This window comes from Paramisgurnus dabryanus, chromosome 12, assembly GCF_030506205.2.
Source record: "Paramisgurnus dabryanus chromosome 12, PD_genome_1.1, whole genome shotgun sequence".
In the NCBI taxonomy this organism is placed as follows: Eukaryota; Metazoa; Chordata; class Actinopteri; order Cypriniformes; family Cobitidae; genus Paramisgurnus; species Paramisgurnus dabryanus.
In genome coordinates, this window is record NC_133348.1 from 25,834,848 (window position 1) to 25,852,667 (window position 17,820).

Genomic DNA, 17,820 nt, shown 5'->3' on the forward strand with positions numbered 1-17,820 from the left:
TGCAATCTAATCAAAGTTATAAAACAAATGCTGATTAATTCATAGACATAATTATGAAAAGGAAAATGTAAAGTTCATCTATAGTTTACTTTCTTCACAGTTCTGCAAACAACTTGCTGATTGCTCAAACTTTGCAAAACTAATAATTAGTTAGTCCATAAAAAGTAAAACGTTTCATAATTATGTACACACTTAACATCACTTTCTTTGTCGACTGATTTAAATCTCGCATAAATTGGAGATATAGCCTGCATAATGTTGTGTGAAGTTTGCATCAGTCGGTCAGTGAGATGGGGTGCTATGGTTGCTTTTTAGTCTGGTAGGAAGGGGGGGTTCACCTGCACCCGAAAGGTATATTTTTTTAACCTAGTTTTTTGTAATCCTTAAGGTGTCTAGTAAAGGAATTTTGATGTTCCCCATGCAAATTATTGTCCCATATGTGATTTTTTTGTACCATCTTTTGTGACCGTGCTTGATATTCGGCTGTGAAAAATGTAAACTTTAAATCTACATAGAATCTGAACAATACATCCTACAGACACAATCCACCCCATTTCCTCTTCGTCTTTGCACAAAGAATTGATAGATATGAGGATTGTCATGATTAGATGATGTATAATGCATAAAAACTCAAATAAACACAAGAAAAATTTAAATAAAATTGTGACATTGGATCACTGGAACTCCTCCCTTATGGACCCTATTGATATATGTCTTCTAACTTTTGTATTTTTACAGTCTTTAGGATGTCTAAGAAGCAAATGTTGATGATCCCTACTTAAAATATTGTCACATGTTGGTCCAACTGAACATCTTCCATAATAAGGAGTTACTATTCAAACCGTTATTTTGGTATTATATTTATAGAAACAAAAGAGAAAACCACTCATATAGTCAAATATGTGTATATATAGGGTATAACAAATCCCCATTAGAATAAACTGAAATAGAAAAAAGTGATTCTAATCAAAGGTCAAAAGGTCAAGGGCAATGAAGTCTATTCATCATACAGCAGGGCTGTTTCTCAATATGCATTCTTCAGCGATCTTGTGTCCTCGTGTCCTCGCTCTACATCATCATTAACAGTCGAAGTTCATTCCAATTCTCAAGAACGCAAGTACAGAGGATGCATGAAAATACCCGGATGTGTTCTTGATATCGAGGATGCAACGAGTGCAGACTTGCGTGCTGAAATCGCTTTACGCCCCAGAAGTCATTGAGGCAAAACAATGGCAGAGGTCAGGTGACCAACAGAAGATCGCACACATCTCAATTCTCATAAGTGCGTTCTGTGTTCTCGCGACCTTCTTAGTTCGTTCTTCCGAGATCGCCTGGCAAGTTCAATCTCCACAAGGACGCAAGTCCGTTCTTTGCGTTCTTGGAATTGAGAAACAGCCCAGGTCTTCATAATCGATATCTTGCTCCTCGTCGTCTTCACCATCTCCATCCATCTCCTCGACTGTTTCCTCCAGCAAGCCAGTGAGTGAAGTGGGGAGGATAGGTCCACAAGACCACACTGGTTCCAGAGTACCCTCTTCAGTCTTTTCCCAGCCTTGGCCAGGATCATGGGGCTTGGGACACCAGAATATCGGCGTGGCTGCTCTCTTGTAGATGGCCAGACGGTGGTTGACACAGTTGATGTGTGGGACCAGGTTGTCTCTGCAGGGCGGGAGCCCGGACAGATCCGCCTCGGATCTGGTGGTAAGCGTCTCATCCTCTCCAATCATTCTTTTCAGCATGATGCTGCGCACGTTGTTCACAGATTTTTCGTGAGCCTGGCCATACATCACACATCTAAAGTCTCGATGTCCTCCACCACATCTGGCTCCACAGACCATTGATCACAAAGTTTTCTGAGGACATAAATAATTATAGTATTACAAAGTCACAATGTATCAATACCTATGTTCAGCATTACAGTTTTTTACGGACGCTAGGACACATTTCTCAATACTTAGGTCACTTTTGCAAAACTCTTCACACAGTGAGCACAAGAGAAGTCTATGTGGGGTAAACTGAGAATCAATTATCATTGCTTTGGCACAAAATGCATGCAATAACTACATCTCTCAAATTTCATGAATTATTTTCTCACTCAGACACAACAACTGACAAAACTCTTTTACATACAGGCCAATTTGCACATGCAAATACTGTTAAACTTATGTTCAAAACAATAACATAATACAAAACTGAATAAAACATTTCTACAGTAATATTTTAATGAAATATATTTTAAATCTTAAAATTAAATGCTATAAAAACAATTGGCCAAATATGGAAGACCGAGTAGATTAGCATTACTATTGTATCTGTATCAGTGGATGGTGTGTATACAAATTCTTGTATTCTGAAATTACTCAGTGCAAAAAATAAAAAATAAACTACATAAAATATTGAAGAATTCTGTATCATGTCTGATTCATTCCAGTAACATATATTGCAGTGAATTATAAACAGAGATGTGTCCTTGTTTTACACAAGAAAACAATGTATAATGCTACATGTTGTTAGTGTTTTTTAGGTCATTGTTTTGTGGGTGACAAAGTGTGTTTGTTGGCTGTCAACATTTGCTAGTGTTCTGGAAGAATGAGTTGATTTGAGACCTGAATAAAGGGTTTTGGTAGTTGTAGTGCATTTAGAATGTGAAATGAACTGCTTTGCCAAGCTGAAAGTTGGATAGGAGAACTGTGTGAAGAGTTTTGCAAAAGTGACCTATGTATTGAGAAATGTGTCCTAGCATCTGTAAAAAACTGTAATTGCCATTACATGCTACAGAATATCTAAAGACTCACTTGAAGGCTGCATGGTACTTGGATTACTCTGCAGCTTTTTCAGAGACCCAACCTTCCCTTTGCCTCTAAAAGTACTTGTAAAGCTTCCTCTGTGAAGATGTAGAGGCCAAGTATTGTGCAGTAGTCTGCCCCCTTACATTCTGCCAGTTCGCTGACATTTAGGATCTGTGCTTTCCGATCCCAATGTTGACATAGATGGTCAGCGGGACAGATTGGGCGTGGTGTAGGAGGATGAAGAAAATGTCTGTGCCTGAAGTCCTCACCACAGCCACCTTGTGCCCCAGTTGAGCGACATACAGCAAGTACAGAACAACCCGGTTGTGAGTCTCTTCCTGGGTTGAATCCAACTGAGGTATCTCACATAGTCCTTCCACATGGCCACCAGTGTGGTCCTTCGGATGAGACGTTAAACCAAGGTCCTGACTCTCTGTGGTCATTAAAAATCCCAGGATGTCTTTCGTAAAAAGAGTAGGGGTGTGCCCCGGCATCCTGGCCAAACTTGCCCGTTGGCCTACTAATCATCCCTCATACTAATTGGCTATATCACTCTGTCTCCTCTCCACTAATAAGCTGGTGTGTGATGGGTGTTCTGGCGCAATATGGCTGCCATCGCATCATCCAGGTGGATGCTGCACATTGGTGGTGGTTGAGGAGAATCCCCCTTTCATATGTAAATCGCTTTGAGTGCTGCCGGAAAGCGCTATATAAATGTAACAAATTATTATTATTATTATTATTTGACACCATCATCTCTCTTGGATTTCTTTGTAGCAGGATTAAACTCTTCAGACTCACTATCATTTTCTTCCTTGTGTTTCTTTGACTTGGGCATGATTAGCAATGATCACCAACTAGCCAATTAGCTATTATAGTATAATAGTGTTGACTTTATTTTTCCTTAATGTCTTCAAGGCAGCTTCAAACTTGGTAGAGGAGTATATTATTCAGACTCACCATCGATATCACTCTTCTCTTTTTTGAGGATGATTAGCATGCATCAATTGCAAAAAAAGAGAAGCTGGGAAGATGGGCTGGCACTGATACAGTGTGGCACTGGATTACTCCAAACAGCTTTTTTTGTATTTTGGGCTTGCTAAGTCTGGACTTTCTGAAGGCCTTCAGAGGTATTAACTTTCGACCACACTTATTGCTCTAAGTTTCAAATTGATTCCAATCTAAATAAAAAACTTGGCACAATATTTTAATGTGGAATATGTTTATCAGACACCTGAAGCATTACAAATATATATCAGTTTGAAAAAGACATTTGACATTACATAATGTACAGTTAAGACATTATGTAAATGTTCTTTTTTGGAAATCCAGGGAGGCAACCAATATAGCCAGAAAAGACATACACGTGACAATATTTCAGGTGTGGATCATCAACGTTTGTTTATTAGACATCTTACAGACTGTAAAAATACAAAAGTTAGAAGACATATATCAATAGGGTCCATAGGGGAGGAGTTCCAGTGATCCAATGTCACAATTTTATTTAAAAAATGTTGTGTTTATTTGAGTTTTTATGCATTACACATCATCTAATCATGACAATCCTCATATCTATCAATTCTTCGTGCAAAGACGAAGAGGAAATTGGGTGGATTGTGTCTGTAGAATGTATTGTACAGATTCTATGTTGATTTAAAGTTTTCCCTTTTCACAGCCGAAAATCAAGCACAGACACAAAAGATGATACAAAAAATCACACATGGGACAATAATTTGCATGGGGAACATCAAAATTCCTTTTCTAGACACCTTAAGGATTACAAAAAACTAGGTTAAAAAAATATACCTTTCGGGTGCAGGTGAACCCCCCCTTCCTACCCTACTATTTGTCCCAAGATTTTTTTGTCATTAACACAACTGCACATTTGCACCCGCCCCAAGTTTTTTAAATGCACTCTTCGTCAGTGGTGGCTCATGACTGCTCATCCGAAGGGCGCCAATTCATAATAAGGGTTGCTTGCGTTTTCAAAATGTGTTTGTTGCGTCATGTAAACCATGTGCATCACGTCTCTTATCAAAATAAGTGCCTGCTGCACACGCGTCAGAACCGTTTATGATAAAAGAGACTCTCATTTTCACAAAATACACACAAGAGACTCCCTAACAATGAACTCTGATACACATGAGATTATAAGAGTATCTGGCAAACGCGAGCGTCTCTTTTATCATAAATGCTTTAGACGCATCTGCAGCAGGCACTTATTTTGACAAAACACGTGATGCACATAGGATCACTCGACGCACCGAACACATATTTTGAAAAAAGGAACCAAACACATGATGGGCTACATACATGTTGTGACGAACTTCGCAGCGAGCGCCCTCGAAAAAAGAAGTCCCCGGCCGCCACTGCTCTTAGTCATGACGTCTCAGAACCAAGGTTGACTGCTAAAACAACCAGGGTCACACGATCAAGTCCTACAAATATAAAAATGATGCAAAAAGTGGTCATAGGGGAACCACTTTAAGTGCTATATAGCACCTGTTTAGAACAATATGATGCTATTTAGAACTATACAGTAAGTAGTGCTATAGTTATGCTATACTGTATGGTTCTACATAGCACTTAAAGTGGTTCCACTATGCGTATGAGCCAGTGAACCATTTTTTTTTTTTTTTTTTGCTATTTAGTGACACATTTTAAAGTGTAGAAAACAAAAACATCTTTACCCTTCTGAAAAAAAAACAACTAAAACCAGACTGGACTGACTGTAAGACCAGCTAAGACCAGACAAACAGCTTAAAGGAATAGTCAATTTTCTTAAAAGAAAAATCCAGATAATTTACTCACCACCATGTCATCCAAAACGTTGATGTCTTTCTTTGTTCAGTCGAAAAGAAATTATGTTTTTTGAGGAAAACATTGCAGGATTTTTCTCATTTTAATGGACCCCAACACTTAACACTTAACTCAACACGTAACAGTTTTTTTTCAATGGAGTTTCAAAGGACTATAAACGATCCCAAACGAGGCATAAGGGTCTTATCTAGCGAAATGATTTTAATTTTTGACAAGAAAAATAGCAAATATACACTTTTAAACCACAATTTCTCGTCTAGATCTATTGCGTGAGGTCACGCTGACGCTTTCAGGACTGGATCTAGACGAGAAATTGTGGTTTAAAAGTGTATATTTGCTATTTTTCTTGTCAAAAATGACAATCGTTTCGCTAGATAAGACCCTTATGCCTCGTTTGGGATCGTTTCTAGTCCTTTGAAACTCCGTTGAAAAAAAACTGTTACGTGTTGAGTTAAGTGTTAAGTGTTGGTGTCCAATAAAATGAGAAAAATCCTGCAATGTTTTCCTCAAAAAACATAATTTCTTCTCGACTGAACAAAGAAAGACATCAACATTTTGGATGACATGGTGGTGAGTAAATTATCTGGATTTTTCTTTTAAGAAAATGGAATATTCCTTTAAGCTGGATTTATCTCTTTTCAGGGCAATGCACAGTCTCAGACAAAACCATCTGGCAAATTCATAACTGTAAATAAATTAATAAATGAAGACATGATGTTCACTTGGACTAGGTTTCAGACACATAAGATCCAGTGGGAGTGTTTGGGTAAATGTGGCTTTATAATTAAAATTGTTTGTCTTCTAGTATGATATGTGAAGCGATAAAAGGGCTTTAGTAGACACTCAACCCTCATTAACTCTAAAGAGCATTTAGAGGGAAAAATCACACCATTTTTACAAACAACAGATGCATGAAGATGGCACAGAATGTTTATTTGGACATTTGTGGCTTTAAATTTCACACCATTGAACAATTTTCTGTTCTAGTTTAGACATGACTGTATAGACTCAGAATAAAAAGTTACAACAATGTACAATGTATTGTACCCTCAAAGGTTTATTTTTGTACCTTTATGGGTATACAACACATTGAAATGTTGGACCTTTTGGGGTACAATATTATACCTTAATGGCATTTTGTGTACCTTAAAGATTAATTTTGTACCAATTGACTTTTAAGGGTACAAAATAGTTAACTGTACCTTAAAAGGTACACAATGGAAGGTACAGTAACCAAAAAGGTACTGTACAGTAACTGTAAAAGTACAAAACAGAACCACCCCAGCGACAGAAAAGGTAGAGTTTTGTACCTTTTATCTGACAGTGTAGAGAGCACACATTGTAAACAGTTCTGAGGCATGTAAAACAGAATGTACACCTGAATAGAACAAGAAAGAACAATGATGTTTTTAATCTTAGTAACAATGACCAATGTGATTTACATCACAGTAGCAATGGTACAATGAAATGATGAATGAATTCATGTGTTGCTATGACAATGGATTGGAGCATGACTAGAATCATAAATGTGAAAACTGTGTCATGTTTGTCCCTTGAGAAGAGGGCCAAATGACATTAATTATGAGCAGCATTAAGCACCAAAAACAACTGCAAGTGAGTGACAGGAGAAATAGGACCAATATAGGACCTGGAATCCAGAGTACTGATGCATTTTGGTTCAAGACTTCCCATGGACAATAAAGAACTGTGAAGGTACCATGGTACAGTGACAGTATCAGTGATAATATCATGTTGTATACCATGAAATTTGCAAGACACTCTTAGGTAGCTTATAAGAACAGGACGGTATAAAGCACAATAACTTTATTATGATACCAAAAGCCTTTTATGCCCGTTTTATCTTTAAAGGTGACATAGAATGATTGAACGGGGTATTTATCCTTGTTCTGTGATGTCACATGTAGACAATTTTTTTTTGTTTGGGTCTGTAATGCCTTAGACGCTTCCTAAAAACCTCTCTCAGATAGCTCTATTAGGGTGGGGGATTTTAAACAAGTGGTTTTGCACCTATCTGGCTTCCCCGTACTGGCTTAACTTGCAATCTCATTACTGATTGGCTGACTTTGCTGCCACTCAAAAAATGTAGCCAATTATTTTAAAGTGGAGGGGCAGTGAGATGCCTGTGATGTCATAAGCATCAGTTTTTCAGATTGGGCCGTTTTCTGGCTGACATTTCTAAAAGAGGAATTTCTATGAGACTGAGATGTTTAGCATGTTTAGCACTTTTTGTATGTTCGTGAATGCGGGTAGACTACCATTATTCAACAAAGACAAGGTAAAAATGTTTTTTCATTCTCTGTCCCCTTTAGTGAATTTTTCATGTTTGTTACAGTACAAATGACAATGTGTACACCAATCCACAAAGGCAACTAAAAACAATATTACTAGGGCTTTCAAAAAAAAAAGTTTAATAATATTAAAAGTAAATTCATTTTAATGGTCTACCCCATAGCTGGATACATTGAGACGCAGCCAGTTTTACTACCAACTTGCACCAGCGCAAACCATCATTTTGATTAAATAACGACGTTGGGATTTACCAAAGAGGCGCAGTGAATAATTAGTTCTGAAAAGGTGTGGTCTAGTTATTTTCGGGAGTGACCTTATTGCATATGCATTTCTAGTAGTTTCAATTTCACACGCAAAATTTTTGGGAGGAGATTATAGAGCAGCATAGACCTGTAGGTGTTTACGTTTACCTGTACACCAGTGCTTCCCAATCCTGGTCCTCGAGCACCCCCTCCCAAAAAGTTTTAGATGTCTCCTTATTTAACACACCTGATTTAACACATCAGCTTGTTAGGGAGACATGTTTGCCATTTTGGAAGGAGGCTGATAAGTTGAATCAGGTGTTTTAAATAAGGAGACATCTAAAACTTTTTGGGAGGGGGTGCTCGAGGACCAGGATTGGGAAGCACTGCTGTACACCAATAATGTGATTATTTCCAAAAATCAATTAAAACACTGGTTATTATTCAAATAGCCCAATGCACAGCACAAATGACGAACTCACATATAGACGGTTTCATCGGACGAACGTGCAGTGATGCGATTACGCGTCTGGTCAGAACTTTACTTCTGGTTTCTGTTTGTTTAATGGTCTGACTAGTTGCAAAACTAAACTCTTGAAAAAATACCTCGTCGAAAATAACAAATGTTTTGGTTTCCTATGTAATCTATGTGTTGTTTATTTTGCTTGTTATATAGATAAACTATTTTAAAAGGACTTTGTTGTTATTGATTCTTAGCAAGTTTACCGGAAGTTGCTGAAACCGTCTATAGGTGTGTTACTTACTTACTTATTAATTTAGCTGACGCTTTTATCTAAAGTGACTTACAAATGCTATATATGTCAGGGTCACACGCCCCTGGAGCAACCAGGGGTTAAGTGTCTTGCTCAGGGACACAATGGTGTGATTCGAACCCAGGCCTCTCACACCAAAGGCGAGTGTCTTATCCACTGTTACTTATCTTACTGTTCACTGTTTTAATTTATTTAGGTTCCTGTGAATGTATTTCATTATTAGTACCGTGATGAAGACATATTATGACAATGCTTGTAATGGTTTTATACGCTACTGTGTCGCATTCTTTGTGCTGTTTATGGATGAAGGCAAGACCGCTGACAGTGAATCGTGTTGACAGAGTTCAGGGAAAACTTCCTTATGTCAAGTTTACTACTAATATGCGCTAAAGGTGCGTGACAAAAACATATGCGCAGTTCAGTTAGTGCAGAATAAAAGCGTGTTTACATTGCCATGTTTTGCGATTAAAATCGGTGCATACCACGTGATTTAATACAATTATACTTGTTGCAATTATGAGCTAGATCACATTATTTTGATTTAAGTGTTGTGTTTATATAAGATGAAGTGTCATTTCAAATATTTCCAAAATCTCATTATAATTGCATTATTAGGCCTCATTATGAGGGTGCTTGTAAACATAGCCTTTGTTGTTCTGGTTATAATTTCACATGCATAAAGACTGAATTGACACATGCGCATGATATCACCATTCTCACAGATTTCCGTTTACGTAGTTTACATAGAGACGACAAGCAGCTTTTATCAAAAACCTCTACCGTCTTCAAAAGATTGAGCTTTCAGTATCCTAAAACGCTGTTTTTGTAAAAACCAACAGCCAAACTGCATAAAAACAATCCTGTTACTACATAAAAACTGTTAAGGTTAAAAATGTGTAAATGCCCCCTGACACCGAGGGGTTACATTACAGCCTTAACGCAAACATCATCTAGACCCTTATCCTCCCAGCTTCTCTCTAACTAATGTGTTTGGAGCTGGGCCTACAGGGACTGCCTGAGAAAGGCCAAACGGCAGGTTTAAAAAAAGAGGATCCAGTTAATCCTTATCCAAACACACAACAAATACTCATATACTACAGCTGAACCCCTTACAAACACCCCACCACATGTCAACACAAGCTCTCTCCTCTTCCCTCAATGCTTATGGCTGAAATGTTTTGTTTTTACTAAAGAACTCCATTATTTTGTTGTTTAGCTTTAGAAATGTCAAAAATGTACTGCTCATCAGCTAGCCACCGGCTGATAGGTCCCATTACCACGCCATCCAATAGAAAAGCATAGAAAAAGTAGCTGCATATTGTGACTAAATATTTGTTTAACAAGTAACATTGCAGTTGTTTCACCAGGATTTTTTATGTTTTGTTAAATTTTAACATTGCAGGATAGTTTAGTGAAGAGTTTGGGACTGTGTGTGTTCTAGTGGTGCTATCAGCCAATCAGTGTTGTTGAGTGCTTAATCACATGTCATTTATGGTTCGTGTGATTGGCTAAAAAACTGTGTGAAAGGAACACTAATGAGAAAATTGTGCAGAATTCAAATCAACTGTGCTCAGTGTGCTCAAAGCAACAGCTTTTGAGATTAATTGGAATGCAAACTACCTTTCTTGTATTATTACAGACATTATTACACATTTGTGACCCTGTCAGTGAAAATCAGGCTAAAGTTTCATAATCAAATTATGAGATTAGGAGCATCAAAGTCTGATTTTAATCATTGATTTGACATCAATTTAATGATATAATAATTATAATAAAGATATCAAGGTTATATTTTCACAGAATGTTCATTATGTGGGATAATTGTATGTAGAAAACTGTAATAATAATATTTAAGCTGGGTTTTCACAGGCAAGGCCACAAATTTGCACGACCTTGCATGCAAAAAATAAATAAAAAAGCAGATAATGAAGTCGGGTGAGACGTGGCATTGCGGTGTCCCAGATATAAACCAACACAATGATCATGGCTCATCCCCAAACCCTCCTTTTAATTCTTCCACCCCCTTCCTTTTTCCTTCCCTCCAGGTTCTAGGCTAGAGCTCACAGGAGAGGTGGCACACTTTGAGGATAAATATAGAAAGGAGGTGCAATCCTTGCACACACAAGTCCCTATAACACACACCATGTCAGTCTGGATTTGTAATGCAGACGTGGTCGTCCCACCACAGGGGATTTTGAAAGCTCTTTTATTGAAACAGAACTAGATCATTATATAGTCACCATGACAAAGACAAAGGCAACTAAGCAGCCTGATAATAGCACTGGATTGGACCTGTTGTCTTCCTGAGGCCCCATCGGGCCACCTAAGAATGAAATCCATGCAGCATTACATTACAGAACAAAGAGCAATCAACACAAAGCATGGCGATAGTTCTGCGGTACAAAATCCCCCATTTACAGCAACCTTGAGACCACAGTCTGCTAGAAAGCTTTTAATACTTGAACTTAAGATTCAGCACGTTGCCTTTAATTTTTAATTGGAAATTTTAAACAGAGAATATTAAGCAGGAAAGGGTCAAGTAAAGCACTTATGCTGCATGCAAGAACCGGCTTTGTTGTTAACCTAAGGAGCTATGCTGTAAAATTCATATTCAGTATCGTTGCTTTGATTTTCAGTAAAATGTTGAAATGTGGTTAAATGATGGTTTGTTCACTTTCATTACACTCTAAAAATGCTTCAGAAAGGCACAAACTTAGCTGTTGGTTTAAATTAACCCAGAAAATTTTCATATTTGACCCAACAATGGGTTAAATTACAACCTTGGATTCTTCAGTTTTTGACTCAATGCTACATTGAAAAGAACCCGGCATTTATATAAGCATTAACATTTCTAGTCAGAGAATATAAGTGTATCTGTAAAGTCTGTCTTTAATCCCTGCTGAAAAAAAAAAGGTGAAAAAAAACTTGTGACCACCAGCTAGACCAGCACCAAACCATCTTGGGAATTTTGCTGGTCTATGCTGTTTTTTAGCAAGGGTGCAAATGGACATCAAGATAGATTCTTGTTTCAACAGGATATGCTTGATTCAGGAAATTTGAGGAACACTTTATTCTAACCCAAAACCAAAGACAAGCAAGATTTTCTGTTTTGATGGCTGAATGACGCATCCTGGTACAAAACATAAGGTTTAAAGTGCACGCTCTGGACATCCATCCCTCACATCCCTCAAGTACGTGTTGTTAAACATTATTGATATTGATGATATATGACTACATGATAACAAGGATACAGTAAAATAGAATGTAACCGAAATTTGTATTCACATAGGTCAGTATTATTTGAAACCTAACAACAATGATCTGATTGAATACATTATGTAACTGTAAGAATGTGGCACTATAACAATCTTCATGGGATTGATTTCAAATGAACTGAAGGTATGCTGATATACTGTATACTTTTAATAGATTTGTAGGTCCAGCATATCCCAAAAAGATTAGTTTGGAGTAGATTTGCCAAGAAAACTTAAAGGAACAGTATGTAGGATTGTGGCTAAAACTGGTATTGCAATCACACAACTGGTGGCCAATACACAACATGACAACATAAACATCAGTTGAGGGCTGCAACTCCACTTGAATTTTAATATTGATTTTAATTTAAATTTCTTAATGTCTAGTGACATATCAAGGCCATTTTATGATTAATTGATATTAATTTATTACATACTGTTCCTTTAAAACTGAAATGACTGTCAAAATTGTTTAATTAAGCTTTAAATTAAATTAACATCTTTAAAAAATAACATACAAATGTATAAATACAGACATAACATTATTATTGCACTTAAAGAAAGTGTGTTTTGTGTTGTTGCCTTTAAACATTGCTCAAAATGTTGGTTACTCTTGTGGTTTCAGCAAATCTTCTTTAAAAAATACTCATGAAAAATTAGTTTTTTATTAGCGTGAAGGTCACACTTGCTAGTTTATTTTAAACATTCTGTATGTGCACAGAGAGCTGGTTTACAAACTCAACACTGTGTGCCAACGCTGTCCTTGAACTGGTTTTCTGTGTGTGCTGACCCAACACCCTAAGCTATAGTTGTTATGGAGTCAAGCCAGTGTGCATGTGTGTATCTGTGAAAGTGGTAAGTTGTAAAACTATGTCTATGTCTAAAAAAGTGTGACATTAATGTATCACTATATTTACAATTAGTGCTCTGATGTACTTGTTTTTGTTTCAATTTTGCAAAAAATATTAATCAGTGATTCTTGGGAATTTGGATAAGACAGGTTTAAAAAAAAAGTTAGTTAAATTACAAAATCTGAAGGTATATCATTATAGACCAAGGTCTTGGCTGTACAGCAATTTACTGGTGCAACCTCCCCTGTTTGTATTTTTATTTTTTTTTTCATAAAATAGGTGTTTTTCCAGTTATTATAATTTACTTTAAGCCTAAATAGAAAAAGTTATGATTTTTTTATTTAATAAACATATTTTTGTATTAATAGAGACTATTAATTTAATAACTTAACAGCACTGAAGAAACATAGGGCTCTATCTTACACCCGGCGCAATGCAGCGCAATGCGCGACGCAAGTGTCTTTCGCTAGTTTCCACCCTAATTTTCACGTTTAGCGCCGCGTTGTTTAAATAGCAATTGCATTTGCGCCCCCTTTTGCGCCCATGGGCGTTCTGGTCTGAAAACGAGGTGTGTTCAGGCGCATTGTTGGCGCGTTGCTATTTTGAGGCAACTAAAATAGACTACGCCATTGACCAACAAAAACCTGGTCTAAAGTCTAAAGTCAATGGCGCAATGTGTTTTATGTTATTTAAAGAGCGCATTAGTAAAATGCGCCTAAACACGGGAGGACAACGCGGGTTTGCTTATCACAAGGTACATAATGCGCAGCAGCACAAAAATGCTTTTAAATATGAAAGATTAAAGGATTGAATGTAAAAGATTATTATTGAATCTCTTGGACATAAATGAGGACAGATTATGAGACGTTAGAAGGCGCAAAGAGCTGCTTCACCTGCAGCCTGCTAAGTAAATAAATGCTTTGCTTTAAACAAATGCGTCTGTTTTTAAATGTTTTTTTTTTAATGCTACCTCACGGATTTATTGTCTATGATGACTCTGTACCTGTGGATATGGTGAGATGAGAAACATTTTTAAGTAATGCTTAAAAAAACTCTTTGCTAAAAAAAAACGCTGTCCAAAGTGCTGAAACGTGAGGAGAGCCGTTTGTAAATTCTTTATCTCCTGTTTATTACAAATAAAGTATTTTTAGAGTACAAACCTTATCTTACATGCTTGTAAATAATTTTTTGATGATATTGGATAGCCATACATTAAAAGCAATTACAAGCCTGCTTTTTACTTCCATGACTAAAAGAAAACGGGTTTTAAAGGTTTTGATTAAAAAAAAACAATTTCAATACAAGTGAAAAACAACACAATTATTTAACATTAATCTTAAACTGGGGATCTTCTTCCTCCGCTTATTTTTTCAGTTTACAAAGTCCGTCATCTAAATAGGGATTAGACATAACGCCAGCGCAACTAGCTTTTAAAGGGGATGAGAGCAGAGACTCTCATTGGTTTATTGCACGTTACGCCCAAAATACTCCCATTACAATAGGACCTACCCTTTTCGACCATGCGCTCGGCGCAAAATCCATTTTTCCCGTCGTTAAATTAGCAAAAGTGGATTCGGACACGCCCATTTAGATGTTGCGCTGTGCGCTTTAGACAATGCGCTTAGATCGTTAAAATAGGGCCCATAATGTAAGCATATTAATTTAAAACAAATAAAACTCCGTCTGACGGTGGTGACATTGGCCTCATTATTACAAAATGTATACCACTCAAGTCAATGGCTTCTTGCTTAAACTTCATGTAAATATTTGGTCCAAAAAATAACAATCCTGAGCACTGTGATGAACAAATATCAAGTCATAACTTCCTAAAATACATAAAACCTAACAGAAACGACAGAAAACCTGACGGTGGTGACATCTGACGGTGGTGACAAAAACCTAATATAGATTAAAAAAATAGATGAGTTCACATTAGCCATCTTGTTTCCCCTCTGTTGCTAGCTACTTCAGACCTCTTCTTAAAAATTATACATTTATTTCATAATCTAATCTAATATTTTTTTTACAAAGATGACGGTGTTGACATGTTATGATTGTCACAGTAGCAGTGTCCAAAAATATGAACAAGTTTAAGAGAAACTACCAAACCTACAGGAGCTTGAGTGATCTTGACGCATGCAGTAGAGCTTAAGGTTTGAAAATGGGGTCCTCAGGAATGCAGTTGACCCTGTAGTTGTCTGATTTTATTGCTTTTATAAATATCTGACGGTGGTGACGAATGTGTGGGACACATTTTGAGCAATCACAAAATAATAGTTAATGTTGTTCAAAACTCACTGTTTGTAGTTTTTAATACATATTACAATGTACTCTTTCATGTGGTAAATATATTATTCAATTCAATTTTTACTTTTGGCTTTTTTAATCAAGTTGAAATGATTATCTCTTAACCGAGGACAGCTGATTTTGTAGGCAATGGGCCAGCATATAATCATTAAATTAATAAAAAATAACTAATAAACCTATAAAAGAACCTTACATATGTGCAAAGGACCCCCTGATTATAACATTGATTCTTTTACTTCATGTAAATTTTATTAATTTCCAACAGAATTACCACTTTTCTTAGTGGGACATGTTTTTGCCAAAGTTTCAAGAATCAGTAATAGTTTTTCCCAAACACGTCTATTGTTTCACTATAGAGGCTGTTCACATTTGTTGTCTAAAACCATGACGGCTTGTGCTTCCATAGCTTTTGCCTTTGTAAAGCAATATGAGCCGCACTCTCCACGGATTCAGTAACGCGTCTCCAGGCATTGTTTCTTCTATCTGTGTCAAAATAATAGCTACTTAATATATCGTACAGCTCTTGGTATCCCTGTACACCTATGATCAGCTATGAAAGCTAGTCATGCTTCATCTTGAGTTAATATGGAATAATACAATGTTTACATGATGCAATGTTCATATGTAAAGGGTGAAGCTGAATTGATGCTTCTTGTCACATGACCTGCGTTGCGGCATTGTAAATAGTTTAAATATTTTTAACTTGTATGGTGCTGATGTGCCAAAATAAAAGCGCTTTTGGAGTGTTCTTGCCATGTGTACAGTATACATTTAAATAACAAACGTGCGGGAGCAAAAAATACAAAATTATATATATATATATACTGTACACATAGGCACTGATCCTGTGTGAGCTCCGGGGCTTAAGCACGCACCGAAAAACACCAGATATGATCAATTTATTTTAATCAAAAGCGCTTCCACAAATTGTTATATCTAAAATGCTTTGATGAATAAGCTGAATAAGGGATGCTTCACATTTTGTGCTTAAAACCTCGAAAATGTGACTGTGCCGCTTTTTCCTCTTTCTTTACAAAGCGCTTAGGTGCTTTCATAGCAACCTAAGCATTGCGTGACGTTGTGCCGAGCACCCATCGGCAGTAAAAGAAATCAACACCTATGTATATAGATTTATGTCCTTATGGAGCATTTTTCAAAATTTTGGGACCTACAGTACATATGCATATTAAGTGTCAAATATTTTCTATGAAAAACTTTTTGTTCAGCTGTAGAAGGTGTACATCTGGGATGGCATGACAAAATTAGGTGGTAATTTGTATGAAACATATACATTATATACACTGGCTACACACAAAATGTTACACCAAAGCTATTACCAGTCACCGCACCATAGTAGCGCGTTCCCTCAAGATATCTAGTGCTAATATTAATAGCCCACCGTCCCTTTAGCGCTAATTCACATCAATTACCTCCAAATCAGGTAGACAGCAGGAGTGCACAGAGTTTTAATCCACCACAGAGTTCTTCCTGTGATCCAAGGACAGATTTCAGTCAGAGAAGCTCCCAATTACACTCCACCTCAGAGCTAACAGACAGCCGGCATACTTATCAAACATGGCATCTCTGCGTGCTAAGCATATTTCACTGATCCAGATTGACTTCTTATAATTCAGAGAACTCCCACCTTGTTTGTCATAATTTGACATGACAAGGTTTTAGGCAGAGAGGGTATGGGTGGCTTAGGTTGTGTGATGTTTTGGGAAAATGTTAGCAATTTATTTTCTATATTAAAAGGCAAGCAAAGTCAGAGGGGAGTAGAGAGTAGAGCTGTTTGTCTTGAATTTTTTTTTATTGTTGTTATGATATGACAAATTTAACATGATCCCATTAGCATTTTTTAAGTACAGTATTTGCAAGCAAAGTGTTTGTTTGTACAGACATAAACTGATCATTTGAACTGATTGTTGAGTCAGGTAATGGCACTTACTGCAGATTGTAGATTGTGACAAAATACTGTCAGGAAAAAGGTACAAAACTTGACAGAACCTTTTTCTGTCACTGGGGTGGTACCTTAAGGTTCCTTTTTGTACCCTTACAGGTATACTTAACATAACTCAATGTTGTACATTTTGGGGTACATAACTGTACCTTAAGGATCTATTGTGTACCTTTAAAGATACAGTTAATAGTGTTGTACTCCTAAAATTGAAATGGTACAAAATTGTACACTATATACAATAGGTCCTTATAGGGTATAAAATTGTGCCCCAAATGGTACAACATTTCAATGTGTTGTATACCCAAAAAGCTACAAAAATTTGCTGTTGATGGTACTACCCCAGTGAGAGAAAAGGTACAGTTTTTTACATTGTTGTACCTGTTTATCTGTAAGTGTATTAATCTATTATATCTAATTTAGTTTAAAGGGTACATTTCACAAGACTTTTTTAAGATGTCAAATGAATCTTTGGTGTCCCCAATATGTATGTGGAGTTTTAGCTCAAAATACAATA